Here is a 15,391-nt window from a genome sequence, read left to right as displayed (position 1 = left end):
ATTATTTTCAATGAAAATATGAAGTATGAATATTCCACTACGCGACCTTTGAACTTGTAGTGCTTCTATGTTGAGGTTGGGCGAACAGGAAGGTGAAGGTGCTAATTAAAAGTTATTACCAAGAATTGGATATATTAAGTAGAAAAACAAGACAGTGTTTCCTCTGAAGGCTTCCTAATGTGACATTTAATGTCATAATGGAAACGGTGCTAACAGGAAAATATAAGCCCTTTGGAAAAATTTCAGTGTTAAAAGATTAATGATTAAAAATAGTTTTCATTGTCAAAGATTTACATAAATATAAACTCACTGGACGGCATTCTCCGCCGGCAGGATGCTCTGTTTTGCCGGCGCCCGGGGGTTTCCTGACGGCGTGGGGCTGCCCCACAATGGGAAACCCCATTGACCGGCTGGCGTAACGGAGAATCCCGCCGGCGGGTCGGGGCAGAAATATGGCGTGGCGGGGTGGAGAATCCTGCCCCCTATATATCTCCATCCCAGTTGTCAAATCTGTTGGATGGTGTAGTAAGAAACTGTCCGGACCAAAAGGCCCCTTCTTCAATTTCCTAAATTAGATTATTCTAACCAGGGAAGCAGTTGAAACAGTTGGTCAGTATTGCAAAGTAGTTGAGAATGGGATTGCACTCAACGGTAAAAAGAAAGACCTGCATTTATGTGGCACCTTTCACAACCTCAGGACCTTCTAAAGGTCATTACAACCAATTAAGTGCTTTTGAAATGTCAAGACTGTTAGAATCTACTTTCCATGATCAGACAGCAAGCCCGTATGCTCTATCCACATTTACTCTTGACTGACTGTTTAGACACTACCATCTGAGGTATTTGGAGGACTAACAGAGGAAGTTGAGAATAAAAGTAGTGAATGCAAGTATCAGTCAGTATGTGTGCTGTGGGAAGTAGACATGGGCTAGTGTTGAAATCAGTGAGTCCCCAGATCTGGCATTGCAAATTGCATCTGAGTAAAGCACAAAGATGTTTACATGATCATGTAGCACAGACAACAAAATGCCTCTATTTTAATTTCCATGATGTATATTTAGAATCCTTCTTATTTCCCATGATCTTTGCATGACACCCCCCTATTTCCCATGGCTGCTCTCTCAGTTCCCCACATCTTTCCCAAGGCTGCTTTTTCAGATCCCACTCTCTTTCTTATGGCTGCTCTTTGTTCCCTCTCTATTTCCAATAGTCTTTCATTGGCTTTGTCCTGATTTGCTTTGTTTTTCTCACAACTCTTTGCCACCCTCTCCTTAAGGGATTTGTTTCTCTTATGATCCTACATTAACTTCAGTCAAGGTACTTGACTTGGGGGTATCTCATTCATACCTAACTTGATGTCCATGCAAACCTTTGCAATCACTGTAGTTGGAAACCTGTGGATCTGATCCCAGAATGCGGAATTCTTTAAAATGGATGTAGCTGAACCAAGATTTTAAGGCATTTGTTGTCAACGATTTCCTCAGATAAACAAAATGAAACTGAATGCAACATTCCAGAAAGCAGCAATTAGTGCTGTAACAAGGCCTTTGAAATATGTACAATAGAATGGATGAAGAGGGGGGTTTGGGTAATGACTGGTTTTCACAGTATTGCCTCTTTACCTGTCAACATTTCTGCAGCTACTTTTGTTTTCTTTCTAATCCACCAAACATGGGAGTCTTTTCCTACAAGTTGATCTGTATTGGTTTAACCTTTTCATTTCTGAAATTTCAAATACACTGTTGAAAAGAGAAATCCATTTGTTTTAGTAGTGTTCTTCCCTTTTACAGAGTGCCCAGGTTTGAATCACAAGCTGCACTGTCTTCTATTGTCCTCAAATGGAATATTTCATGGGATAAAGCAGCCCCGCTGAGAAAGAAGACCGAGAGAGACAAGTTGGTCATAAAATACACTTGGCAGAAGCTTTTTTGTTGGATAATCTGATCTAGGAAGGCTCGGTGGTGCAGTGGTTAGCACTGCTGCCTCATGGCGCCAAGGACCCGTGTTCAATCCTGGCCCCGGTCACTGTCCATGTGGACTTTTGCACATTCTCTCCGTATCTGCTTGGGTCTCACCTCCACAACCCAAAGATCTGCAGCCACACTATATTGCCCCTTAATCGGAAAAGAATAATCTGATCTAATATTGGGCAGTGCTTGGAGTGCTGTAATTGGCTGAGTGTTTCTAAGCAACATGAAAATAGGAACCAAAATTCCAGAACATGCAATGGGAGAGCTGTGTATAAAGGGATATGGGCCAAATGCGGGCAATTGGGGCTATTTGTTGGAGTGTTGAGGGCTGAGTGGCATGGACTGGTTGGGCCGAAGGGCCTGTTTTCGTGCTGTGGGCTTCTATGACTCTATGCAAAATAGGCCGAATGACCTGTCTGGACTTATATCATTCTATGATTCTGATTGCTGTCCAATGACCCTTTCTGGAAAGTGTACTGGTTTGAATGCCAGTGAAAGACAAGATTGAACTTGACTGGGATGCTCACTAAAGTTGAACTGCTCACCAACACATCTTTTAGCTGACTTCGAAGAATCGCCAATTCGGTGAGGATTCGAAGATTTCCCAGCACAATTTCCCAGCACAAGTCAGCACCTTTAGGGGAAGTGGAATTAGATTTGGAATGGGGAAATCAAATATTTTAAAATGGAGAGCACATCTGTACAATAACAACTTGCATTTATATTGTGCCTTTATCACAGAAAAACACCAGTGTGCTTCATTGATATGTAACCATAAAAACAAGGGATTCAAACCAAAGGAGTTACCAGGAGGAGTGACCAAATGTGGTGCAGTCCAGGTCATTAAATGGTTTCAAGAGGGAGGTAGATATATTTCTGATTTAAAAAAAAAAAAAAAACAGGTTAAAGGGATTTGGGGAACAGGTAGGGAGGTGGATTTGAGATCAGGAAGCAATCAGCCATGATCTGATTGAAAGGCGGAGCAGGCTCAAAGGGCTGAATTGCCTACTTGAGCTCCTAATTCGTATGTTCCTATGTTCCAAACTACTTGATTAAAAAGGTGGGATTTGAAGAGTGACAAAGAGATTGAGCGGCAAAGAACATTAGGGTGAAAATCCCAGATTGTGAAGTCTCATGGGCGGCCGGGGCAGCGATCGGGCGACTCGGATCCATGGGCGCGTGCCATCTGGGGGGTGCCTACATTGTCGATGTCGGTCCGCGGTCCGAATCCGCCATGGCCCTCCAGCTCCCTGCAGATAGGAGAATCGCTCTTTGACTTTTTTTACGCCGGCGTGGGGACATAGCCCCATTTTTGGAGAATCCAGCCCCCGGTGAGAGACCCATCTGCACCAGACTTTTAATCAGGAAAGGAATCAAGGGTTATGGGGATAAGGTGAGAAAGTGGAGCGGAGGATTATATTGGATCATATGATCTCATTGAATGGCGGAGCAAACTTAATGGGCCAAGCTGCCTACCTCTGCTTCTATGTCTAATGGTCTTATCTTCCTCCTCAGGCAGCCTACCATATTATAAGCCAATTAAAGTATGCAGTTGAGAAGTCAACAGCGAGCCTTTCATGGGATCAGAACCATAGAGACAGGAAGCCCTGCCAATCCAAGACCTGTTGCTCTTTCCTCTGCAGCTGCACAGAGCAGACTAGGCCAGAAGTAAGAGATGCCGGGAGGGGTTTGTACAGGATGGAGGTCACAGGAGAGGGGGTGTGGAAGGGTTTGGCAACAAGGACTATGGGATGGCTCCCGGTAGGCCTCCCGCTCCTCTAATGTCATCAGGTCCCATGATAAGACACTGTGAGGACCTTTGTGCGAGAACCCCGGGAGAGCACAAGAAACACAGTTAGAATTGTATGTTGTGCTCCCTGCCTGGTGACCAGCCTGCCTGCCATTGGGTCAATGACAGCAGCAGCTAAAAGAGGCCCTTAATTGATCTTTAATTGCCTATTTAAGGGCTTCAATCAGCAGCAAGGCTGGAATTTAATTGGGGTGGAAGCAGAAAGTGGGCCATGTCCCCCACCTGCCACCATCCAGACTGATTAAATGCCCTCCCCGCATCCGAACCCACCACAGGGGAGAGCACAATATACCATCAATGAATTTTGCTTTCCATATGTTTAACCTATTTCTGTTACTGTATTGTAATATGTAGAAATTTGGCTGATGTGTTAAAAGGGGCTTTGCGTATGTATAATCATGAATTCAAGGTGGTCCTAATGCAAACTATTTCTAAACAACACTTTCAGAAGTAGAACTTTGGTTGTGATTCTTGAGCAAAGGGAGCTTGCTCTAAAGGACAAAAATTATCAGCATTCCAGAACTGATGACCGTCCTGGTGTTTCAGTAGGAATATAGGATTATGTTGGATTTAGGAGCAGGCAAATTGGCATTTGACACTTGGAGCCTGTTGCTCCATTTGATAAGATCTTGGCTGATCTGACTGTGGTTTCAACTCCACTTTCCTGTCTTGTCCCCCATAACCCTGACTCTTGTCCATCAGAAATTTCACTCCATCGCTCTCTGATGCACTGAATTCTACATACTCATGTCCCTCTGAGAGAAAAAGATTCTCCTCAGATCAGTCTTAAAAGGGAGATCTCTTATTCTTAAACTGTGTCCCCTAATTCTAGTACCCCCCCCCCACAAGTGGAATCATTCTCCCGATAACTACCCTGTCAAGTTTTATTACTGTAACATTAATGTTTGTTTCAATGTCAATAGTGCGTGACTTACTGAGACTTGACAGATGAGCTTCCCCTCAACCTTTCAGCAATCTGAAGATTATTTAGTTTTTAAAATGAACATGTGAGATGTTAAGCAACATCGTTTGTGAATCCAACATTGAGGCTGGGAACTTATTGATGATTACTAGAAATTAAAGATGACGAGAGTAAAACCAGTGTCAAGGGAGACTGTGGTTATGGTTGAGGCTGTTCAAGCACTTAAAATCTATTCTGAAGGAAGGTTTGAACTAGTGGTGTAAATTTCTTTAGAGGATTAGTCATTGATTACAGACAAATAAATGGAGCTTGTTAGGCTGAGTTTAAACCAAAATGTACTGATCAGTTAAGTTAACACAAATGTTTTAAAACAAAGTATTAAATTAGTTTCTTGCTGGGGGAGTTATAGAATTTGCTTTCTCTTGAGGTGGTTTTGTCTTATTGAGTTCTGGGGCTATGTTGATAATGACTTCTGGATGATGCTTATTTCTCAGTGAGAATGTTTTCGTTAAAGGAAAAGACTTGCATTTCTGTTGCGCCATTCATAGCCTCAGGAAGGCCCAAAGCACCTTACAGTCAATTAATTTGAAGTGTAGTCACTTGTTGGAGTGTGAGAAACCCAGCAAAAGAAATAATGAAAGAAAGGCTTGCATTTATGTCGGGCCTTTCACAACCACCAGGTGTCCCAAAGTGCATTATAGCTAATTGAGTATTTTTTAAATGTTCTCACATTGCAATAAAGTTGCACACAGCAAATTTCACAAACAACAATGTTATAATGACCAGCTGATCTAATTTAGCGATCTTGGTTGAGAGCTAAATATTGACCAGGACAACAGAGTATTTTGGCGTGGGACCACAACTATCTGAGGCACGAATTATACTTTAGCTAAAAGTATTTTTAAAGCAAAGCTATTCCATTATCTCGACTGTGACTCTTTGCTTTTTTTATTATGCTTCCCTGTCCAATGTAAAATGTGAGTGCCTTTGTTTAGATACTCTTGGCACCCCAGACCTTCCTGGTAAATTGAAGGAACAGCATCCTGATTCAGACATTGTTAATAATCTTGAACTAATGGATCTTTACCAGCTTAAGAAACCTCTGCCATCAAGCACACTAGCAGCTGCAATGATCAGTGCTCTTGAGTGAGATTCCAGCTGCAGGCACACTTTTAATGGGAGATAATAACAGGATTTAATTTTGTTTATAATGAAATTTTCTGTAATAATGTGAGAGGATAGCTGCCAGTTGCAAAGGGAGGACTGGGGGCATGGAGATCTATTAATTAAATTAATAATTGTGAAAGGATTGATACAGCACCTGTAAAAGAAAAGATTCAAAAGCTAGTGCTGGTGAGAAATGGAAAAAGCTGCACTGTTTCAGAAACAATATGCTCCATGGTTAGAGCTGAGGTCCTCTAGGTTACTTAGGTGATATATTGAGGGCCATGCATTTTATCTGACTTGAGAGTACTTGGTGTTGTCAGTAGTTGTGATATGGTGAAATGTTCCATTATCCAACACAGTCATCCCCATACCTTGATAAGCTCCTTGAGTATAGAAACGATCCTTAAAATTGTAATTAAATTTCTCAACATTAATCTTAGACGACAAGATATATTCAGGCATGCGTGCTGGAATATGTTATGTGAAAGGTTATTGTGTGTAATTTAAATTCTGCTGAATTACAATAATGCTGTCATTCCCATAGCATGAATGTGGACAACAGCCTGCTTTTGGAGCTGTCGCCCATGCAGTGTAATAGAAATGAGATTCAGCAACAGTCATTGTCTGAGCCTCTTTCATGTCAGCCTGGATGACAGTACAACTTGTACGGCAAAGACTCAGATCTACAGTATAAAAGATATTCAGGGCGTCAGCAATCAATAGAAATGTTTTTACAATTTCAATGCTGAATTTGCTTTTCAGAATATTCAGGTGTTTCCAGTTCCCTAAGATTGATTAAAAGTTTTCTAATTTTTCTTCCTCTGTTTTCTCCGCTCCAGAATTTTCATATTACTTTCGCCTTTCTTCCTCATCTGCTTCTAGGCTGTTTACATACATCCATCACTAACAATTGATGTAAATGCAGATGTCACTGTTTGCTGGAAGCTTCCAGCAACACAAGTGTCTGAGCTTGAGTGTTTGTGTGTGACAAACAGGTCTGTCACAAAGCTACAGAGATGAATACCAACAACAACTTGCATTTATGTTGTGCCTTAATAAAACATCCCAGAAGTGTAATGACACAAAATTTGAGACAAACCGCAAAAGGAGATATAAAGACAAGTAACCAAATCAGTTTGTCAAATCCGGCGTGATGGCATTCCGCAATTTTCCCCAGACCTGCCAGGCGCGCGCGGTCGACACGGCGCTGGTCGTGGGCCGTTGGAACAGGCCCCTGCGGAGATTCTCCGCGGTCGACCGGCCAAACACCCAGCGGCGCGGTTTACATCTGGTACCAGCCAGCGGGAGCTCAGACCCGCGGCTGCGGTGGCGGTCCTGGTGGGGAGCAGGGGGTATCTGACTCAAGGGGGGCCTCAGCGGTGGCCAGGCCCGTGATCGGGGACCACCGATCGGTGGGCCATCGCGATCTGTGGGGGACCTCCCTTCCTCCGTGTGGGCCTGTTGTGTGGCTCCGCCATGTCGGCGGCGCCCATGCCGAAGTGGGCCGCCGCGTGCATTCGCGGACCCGCTTGCGGTCGTGATGCAGCTGCGCGGTCTGCACAGCAGGACCCTGCCGGCAGCCAGAGCCACGGGACGCACGCCAGGGCTCTACTAGCCCCCTGGAAAACGGAGAATAACCCCAGACTTTCAAGGAAAATGTCCGGAGTGATTCTCCCAAAAGGGAGAATCCCGCCCCAGATCTCTCCATAGCAGAAGAAATAAATGAAGCATTCAAATATATCCGACAGGATAGAACTGTATATAGATTCTTTACATTCAAATCACTCTTCATATTTATCCTCCCTCTTCACGATGCAACTGCAATAAAGTAAACTCTATACTCTTCTTGGGAAGACAGTATCTGGACCACTGACCTTTAAATTGGCTTTTCACAAAAACAGTATTGATCATTAACCCAGAGAAGATGCTGAAAATATATCTAAGAAAAGCACAAAAGACAGTTTGCATAAATTGCAACATTTGTTTTGACTTAACAGTCTCTCTTGGTTGTGCCTCACGCTCCCTCCTGCCTGAAAATATGGACAAGGAAAGTGTCCATCTTACAGTTCACTGCCAGAGTCCAGTTTTGCCTCACCTTCCACTTGTGTTTTTATCCTCATCTGTCTCCCACTTGCCCTCCCCCCACCTGAGGGAATACAGCACAGTTGAACTTTAAAAAAAAAACACACATCAAGCGGGGAGTTGTAGTGTGAACCCACACTGACCATCTCATTGTACAGCCCCCACCACTTTAACTGTCTATGTTTAAAACAAGTGGTTGCTGAAATCTGCTAGCAAATGAAAACTATTAGTCACTTACATTAACGTCAAAGTTGTCTGTTGTAGCATTTCATGGGCTCTTTATTATGGGCAAAAATGGTTGTGCTTACTCACTGGATTGCACTTCGCTGTCTTGATCTCTAATATTCTTATAATATCGTTATGAAGTACACAAGTTTTCATGTTGACGAACATCAGAAGGCCTTGAAGTGTTGCCTAGGCCTGGATTAAAGGCCAACGAAAAAAAATTAAAAGCTGGCACAATGCTATTCGATCATCATTGTGGGGCTGGGGCAATTGAGATTGGGATCTTTGGTCAGGTTTGCGGTCTGGCAGTTAAGAGGTTTGTTCAGGTATATCAAGCATCACATATTGCAGGCAAAATTCACCTTTGCAGGAATGCATCCTCTTTAAGCAGTGCAGACCGTTAAAACTGTGCCAGTCAAGTATAACATAAGGACAGATAAAATCTCCAGAGTTGCATAGACTATTTGCATTATTTGTTTACTTAACTGGATACAATATGAATAACAGCTCCTTTGATGAGGAATGGAGTATTTGATGATTGAACTCAATAAACCAAATGAAGTGTAGGTCTTTTTTTGAGTTGATTGCTTTATGTATTCCCATGTAAACATGCCTACCAAAAAATCTCAATCTTGAAACTCTAGACTTTTCTGTAGTATTGCAGGTTAAGTGTGGTTAGCAAAGAATGTGTGGGAAGTTTTTTCAGTCTCTCAGTGGTATAGGTGGGTGGATGTGTCTGAACAGTCCACTGCTATTCAATCAGTGTTTGATGGAGTGGATGGTTGGTTTGATGTATACGGGGAGGTTGATTGCTTGGATTACAGTGGATCACATGCACATTAATCTTTCCAAACTGAAACCTTTTTGGAACTGGAGTTTTCATGTGCCTTGACTTATTGCCAGTTGCTGTGTCTGCAGGTTTAGCTTACTGACGGACTATTTGCCTCCAAAGAACCAAGTTAGCTGGTTATGGTGACAATGCCCAACCAGTGAATTGCAAAAGGGAGCAATCCTTTGCATGTATCAAAATGAGCTTGCAATTAGCCTATTTTGAGACATTATTTTCCAACTAAATTTTCTCTAAAACAGGATGCCCAAATTGTGGTCCACGGTCACCAAGCAGTCTGTGCAGGGTCTCCAGGGGGTCCTCAAAGTTGGCAGCTGCCACATGACCGATAAACGTTGGTTGGAACATGCAAAATTTTAAAAGAATTAAGAAATCTATCAGCATCTAGTGCTCCAAGAGGCCTTGCATTGATTGGCCCATTTGATTTATTCCATCTCGCTGTTGCTGGGCAGAAGAGCAAACAGCGAGGCTGGGGTGAAGCAGGAGCCAGCAGGAGAGTAATCAGCCAGAAGCTGGGTAGCGGCAACAAGGAAAGACTGCACATGGCCTACAGGTGACAGTGCGGTCTCAGGAAAGGAGCGGTGTGGTTTGGGCCTCAGGAATGGAGCGCTGCGGTTCAACAGAAAACAGGAAATTGTAGACCAGTGAGCCTAATGTCAGTCGTGGGGAAAATTCTCAAATCCATTATCAAGGACTTTATAGCGGAGCATTTAGAAAACAGTGACAGGATCAGACTGTGGTGAACCACTGTTATTGCAGTTCCACTGTTGTTCCACTGTTACTTACAGCACTGTATATATTCTCTGTTACTGTTTGTTCCATTGTTACTCTCTGTGTTATATATTGTTGTTCTTCCGTGGCTCCGCCCCACTGGGTGTTGTATATAGTTGACTGATCTGTAGCCCTGTCTCCAGTCTGGGTTCAGCAGCAGACAGGCTACATCTTAGAGTATTAAAAACATTACTTTGTTTTCTACAACTTGCCTCCTGTGTATTGATGGTGCATCACAAACAGAGTCAGCATGGATTTGTGAAGAGGAAATCATGCTTGACAAATCTATTGGAATTCTTTGAAGATGTAACTAGTAGAGTTGACAAAGGGGAGCCAGTCGATGTGGTATATATGAACTTTCAGAAAGCGTTTGACAAAGTCCCGCATAAGAGATTATCGTGCAAGATTAAAGCGCATGGGATTGGGGGAAGTGTACTGAGATGGATAGAAAACTGGTTGGCAGAAAGGAAACAAAGAGTAGGAATTAACGGGTCCTTTTCAAATTGGCAGGCAGTAACGAGTGGGTGCCACAAGGATCGGTGTTGGGACCTCAGCCATTCTCAATATATATTAATGATTTGAACGAGGGAACAAAATGTAACATTTAACTGTGACGAGGATGCAGAGATCCTTCAGCATGATCTGAACAGGTTGGGTGAGTGGGCAAATCGATGGCAGATGTAGTATAATTTGGATAAATGTGAGGTTATTCATTTTGGAAGCAAAAACAAAAAGGAAAATTACTACCTGAATGGCTGCAAATTGGGACCTGGGTGTAAAAGAACAAAGAAATGTACAGCACAGAAACAGGCCCTTCGGCCCTCCAAGCCCGTGCTGACCATGCTGCCCGACTAAACTACAATCTTCTCCACTTCCTGGGTCCGTAGCCCTCTATTCCCATCCTATTCATGTATTTGTCAAGATGCCCCTTAAATGTCACTATCGTCCCTGCTTCCACCACCTCCTCCGGTAGCGGGTTCCAGGCACCCACTACCCTCTGTGTAAAAAACTTGCCTCGTACATCTACTCTAAACCTTGCCCCTCTCACCTTAAACCCATGCCCCCTAGTAATTGACCCCTCTACCCTGGGGAAAAGCCTCTGACTATCCACTCTGTCTATGCCCCTCATAATTTTGTAGACCTCTATCAGGTCGCCCCTCAACCTCCGTCGTTCCAGTGAGAACAAACCGAGTTTATTCAACTGCTCCTCATAGCTAATGCCCTCCATACCAGGCAACATTCTGGTAAATCTCTTCTGCACCCTCTCTAAAGCCTCCACATCCTTCTGGTAATGTGGCGACCAGGATTGAACACTATACTCCAAGTGTGGCCTAACTAAGGTTCTATACAGCTGCAACATGACTTGCCAATTCTTATACTCAATGCCACGGCCAATGAAGGCAAGCATGCCGTATGCCTTCTTGACTACCTTCTCCACCTGTGTTGCCCCTTTCAGTGACCTGTGGACCTGTACACCTAGATCTCTCTGACTTTCAATACTCTTGAGGATTCTACCATTCACTGTATATTCCCTACCTGCATTAGACCTTCCAAAATGCATTACCTCACATTTGTCCGGATTAAACTCCATCTGCCATCTCTCCGCCCAAGTCTCCAAACAATCTAAATCCTGCTGTATCCTCTGACAGTCCTCATCGCTATCCGCAATTCCACTAACCTTTGTGTCGTCTGCAAACTTACTAATCAGACCAGTTACATTTTCATCCAAATCATTTATATATACTACAAACAGCAAAGGTCCCAGCACTGATCCCTGCGGAACACCACTGGTCACAGCCCTCCAATTAGAAAAGCATCCTTCCATTGCTACTCTCTGCCTTCTATGACCTAGCCAGTTCTGTATCCACCTTGCCAGCTCACCCCTGATCCCGTGTGACTTCACCTTTTGTACTAGTCTACCATGAGGGACCTTGTCAAAGGCTTTACTGAAGTCCATATAGACAACATCCACTGCCCTACCTGCATCAATCATCTTAGTGACCTCCTCGAAAAACTCTATCAAGTTAGTGAGACACGACCTCCCCTTCACAAAACCATGCTGCCTCTCACTAATACGTCCATTTGCTTCCAAATGGGAGTAGATCCTGTCTCGAGGGAATTCTCTCCAATAATTTCCCTACCACTGACGTAAGGCTCACCGGCCTGTAGTTCCCTGGATTATCCTTGCTACCCCTCTTAAACAGAGGAACAACATTGGCTATTCTCCAGTCCTCCGGGACATCACCTGAAGACAGTGAGGATCCAAAGATTTCTGTCATGGCCTCAGCAATTTCCTCTCTAGCCTCCTTCAGTATTCTGGGGTAGATCCCATCAGGCCCTGGGGACTTATCTACCTTAATATTTTTCAAGACGCCCAACACCTCGTCTTTTTGGATCTCAATGTGACCCAGGCTATCTACACACCCTTTTCCAGACTTAACATCTACCAATTCCTTCTCTTTGGTGAATACTGATGCAAAGTATTCATTTAGTACTTCACCCATTTCTTCTGGTTCCACACATAGATTCCCTTGCCTATCCTTCAGTGGGCCAACCCTTTCTCTGGCTACCCTCTTGCTTTTTATGTACGTGTAAAAAGCCTTGGGATTTCCCTTAACCCTATTTGCCAATGACTTTTCGTGACCCCTTCTAGCCCTCCTGACTCCTTGCTTAAGTTCTTTCCTACTTTCCTTATATTCCACACAGGCTTCGTCTGTTCCCAGCCTTTTAGCCCTGACAAATGCCTCCTTTTTCTTTTTGACGAGGCCTTCAATAACTCTCGTTATCCAAGGTTCCCGAAAATTGCCGTATTTATCCTTCTTCCTCACAGGAACATGCCGGTCCTGAATTCCTTTTAGCTGACACTTGAAAGCCTCCCACATGTCAGGTGTTGATTTGCCCTCAAACATCCGCCCCCAATCTAGGTTCTTCAGTTCCCGCCTAATATTGTTATAATTAGCCTTCCCCCAATTTAGCACATTCACCCTAGGACCACTCTTATCCTTGTCCACCAGCACTTTAAAATTTACTGAATTGTGGTCACTGTTCCCGAAATGCTCCCCTACTGAAACTTCTACCACCTGGCCGGGCTCATTCCCCAATACCAGGTCCAGTACCGCCCCTTCCCTAGTTGGACTGTCTACATATTGTTTTAAGAAGCCCTCCTGGATGCTCCTTACAAACTCTGCCCCGTCTAAGTCCCAGTCAATATTGGGGAAGTTGAAGTCTCCCATCACCACAACCCTGTTGTTTTTACTCTTTTCCAAAATCTGTCTACCTATCTGCTCCTCTATCTCCCGCTGGCTGTTGGGAGGCCTGTAGTAAACCCCCAACATTGTGACTGCACCCTTATTCCTGATCTCTATCCATATAGCCTCACTGCCCTCTGAGGTGTCCTCCCGTAGTACAGCTGTGATATCCTCCCTAACCAGTAACGCAACTCCGCCACCCCTTTTACATCCCCCTCTATCCCGCCTGAATCATCTAGATCCTGGAACGTTTAGCTGCCAATCCTGCCCTTCCCTCAACCAGGTCTCTCTAATGGCAACAACATCATAGTTCCAAGTACTAATCCAAGCTCTAAGTTCATCTGACTTACCCGTAATACTTCTTGCATTGAAACATAGGCCACCAGACCCGCTGTATTCAGCAACTTCTCCCTGTCTGCTCTGCCTCAGAGCCCCACTGTCCCTATTCCCTAGTTCTCCCTCAATGCTCTCACCTTCTGACCTATTGCTCCCGTGCCCACCCCCCTGCCATACTAGTTTAAACCCTCCCGTGTGACACTAGCAAACCTCGCGGCCAGGATATTTATGCCTCTCCAGTTTAGATGCAACCCGTCCTTCTTATATAGGTCACACCTGCCCCGGAAAAGCTCCCAGTGGTCCAGATAACGGAAACCCTCCCTCCTACACCAGCTGTTTAGCCACGTGTTTAGCTGCTCTATCTTCCTATTTCTAGCCTCACTGGCACGTGGCACAGGGAGTAATCCCGAGATTACAACCCTAGAGGTCCTGTCTTTTAACTTTCCGCCTAGCTCCCTGAACTCCTGCTGCAGGACCTCATGCCCCTTCCTGCCTATGTCGTTAGTACCAATATGTACAATGACCTCTGCCTGTTTGCCCTCCCCCTTCAGGATGCCCTCTACCCATTCGGAGACATCCTGGACCCTGGCACCAGGGAGGCAACATACCATCCTGGAGTCTCTTTCACGTCCACAGAAGCGCCTATCTGTGCACCTGACTATAGAGTCCCCTATGACTATTGCTCTTCTGCGCTTTGACCCTCCCTTCTGAACATCAGAGCCAGCCGTGGTGCCACTGCTCTGGCTGCAGGTTTTTTCCCCTGATAGGCTATCCCCCCCGACAGTATCCAAAGGGGTATACCTGTTCGAGAGGGGGACAACCACAGGGGATTCCTGCACTGACTGCCTGCCCTTTCTGGTGGTCAACCATTTCTCTGCCTGCACCTTGGGTGTGACCACATTTATATAACTGCTATCTATGACGCTTTCCGCCACCTGCATGCTCCTAAGTGCATCCAATTGCTGCTCCAACCGAACCATGCGGTCTGTGAGGAGCTCCAGTTGGGTGCACTTTCTGCAGATGAAGCCATCCGGGACGCTGGAAGCCTCCCAGACCTGTGCACCAGTCGCTGAAGGTAAACATGCAGGTGCAATAGGCAGTAAAGAAAGTAAATGGTATATTGGCTTTCATTGCGAGAGATTTCGAGTGCAGGAGCAGGGATGTGTTGTTGCAATTATACAGGGCCTTGGTGAGGCCACACCGAGAATATTGTGTGCAGTTTTGGTCTCCTTATCTGAGGAAGGATGTTCTTGCTCTCGAGGGAGTGCAGCAAAGGTTTACCATGCTGATTCCGGGAATGGCGGGACTGACGTATGAGGAGAGATCAACTAGGTTAGGATTGTTGTCGCTGAGGGCAGCACGGTGGCGCAGTGGTAGCATTGCAGTCTCACGGCGCCGAGGTCCCAGGTTCGATCCCGGCTCTGTGTCACTGTCCGTGTTAAGTTTGCACATTCTCCCCGTGTTTGCGTGGGTTTCGCCCCCACAACCCTAAAGATGTGCAAGGTAGGTGGATTGAACATGCTAAATTGCCCTTAATTGTAAAAAAATGAATTGAGTACTCTAAATTTATATTTTTAAAAAAGGATTGTTTTTGCTGGAGATCAGACGAATGAGGGGGATCTCATAGAGACTTATAAAATTCTAACAGGACTAGATAGGTGGGTGCAGGGACGATCCTAATGGTGGGTGTGTTCAGACCAGTGGTCACAGTCTGAGGATTTGGGGTAGACCATTTAGGACAGAGATGAAGAGACATTTCTTCACCCAAAGAGTGGTGAGCCTGTGGAATTCATTACCAAAAGAAGTAGTTGAGACTAAGATATTGAATACATTCAAGAGACACTTGAAGTGCTTAGGATCAAGGGTTATGGGGAGTAAGCAGGATTAGGCTATTAGTGTTGGACGATCAGCCATGATCGTGAAGAATGGCAGAGCAGGCTCGAAGGGCCAAATTACCTCCTCCTGCTCCTATCTTCTATGTTTCAATGAGCCTTGGGAATGGAATGGTGCGGT

General features: G+C 44.7%; 1 protein-coding gene and 1 long non-coding RNA gene across 6 annotated transcripts in view; one reads left to right on the top strand and one right to left on the bottom strand.

Annotated features, from left to right (window-relative positions):
* mad1l1 (mitotic arrest deficient 1 like 1) overlaps positions 1 to 15,391 on the top strand; it is a 1,358,866-nt gene that overhangs the window by 1,270,617 nt on the left and 72,858 nt on the right. The window lies entirely within an intron of this gene.
* The window catches only part of LOC140393575 (uncharacterized), an 88,305-nt gene that overhangs the window by 57,553 nt on the left and 15,361 nt on the right, over positions 1 to 15,391 (bottom strand). For both annotated transcript variants that reach the window (XR_011935674.1, XR_011935673.1), the window contains exon 3: positions 8,190 to 8,371. This is a non-coding gene — a long non-coding RNA (uncharacterized lncRNA). The remainder of the gene's footprint in view (positions 1 to 8,189; positions 8,372 to 15,391) is intronic.

Source organism: Scyliorhinus torazame, chromosome 17 (assembly GCF_047496885.1).
Source record: "Scyliorhinus torazame isolate Kashiwa2021f chromosome 17, sScyTor2.1, whole genome shotgun sequence".
Classification (NCBI taxonomy): domain Eukaryota; kingdom Metazoa; phylum Chordata; class Chondrichthyes; order Carcharhiniformes; family Scyliorhinidae; genus Scyliorhinus; species Scyliorhinus torazame.
The sequence above is the reverse complement of the archived record's forward strand: the minus strand, read 5'-3'. Positions and strand labels throughout refer to the sequence as shown.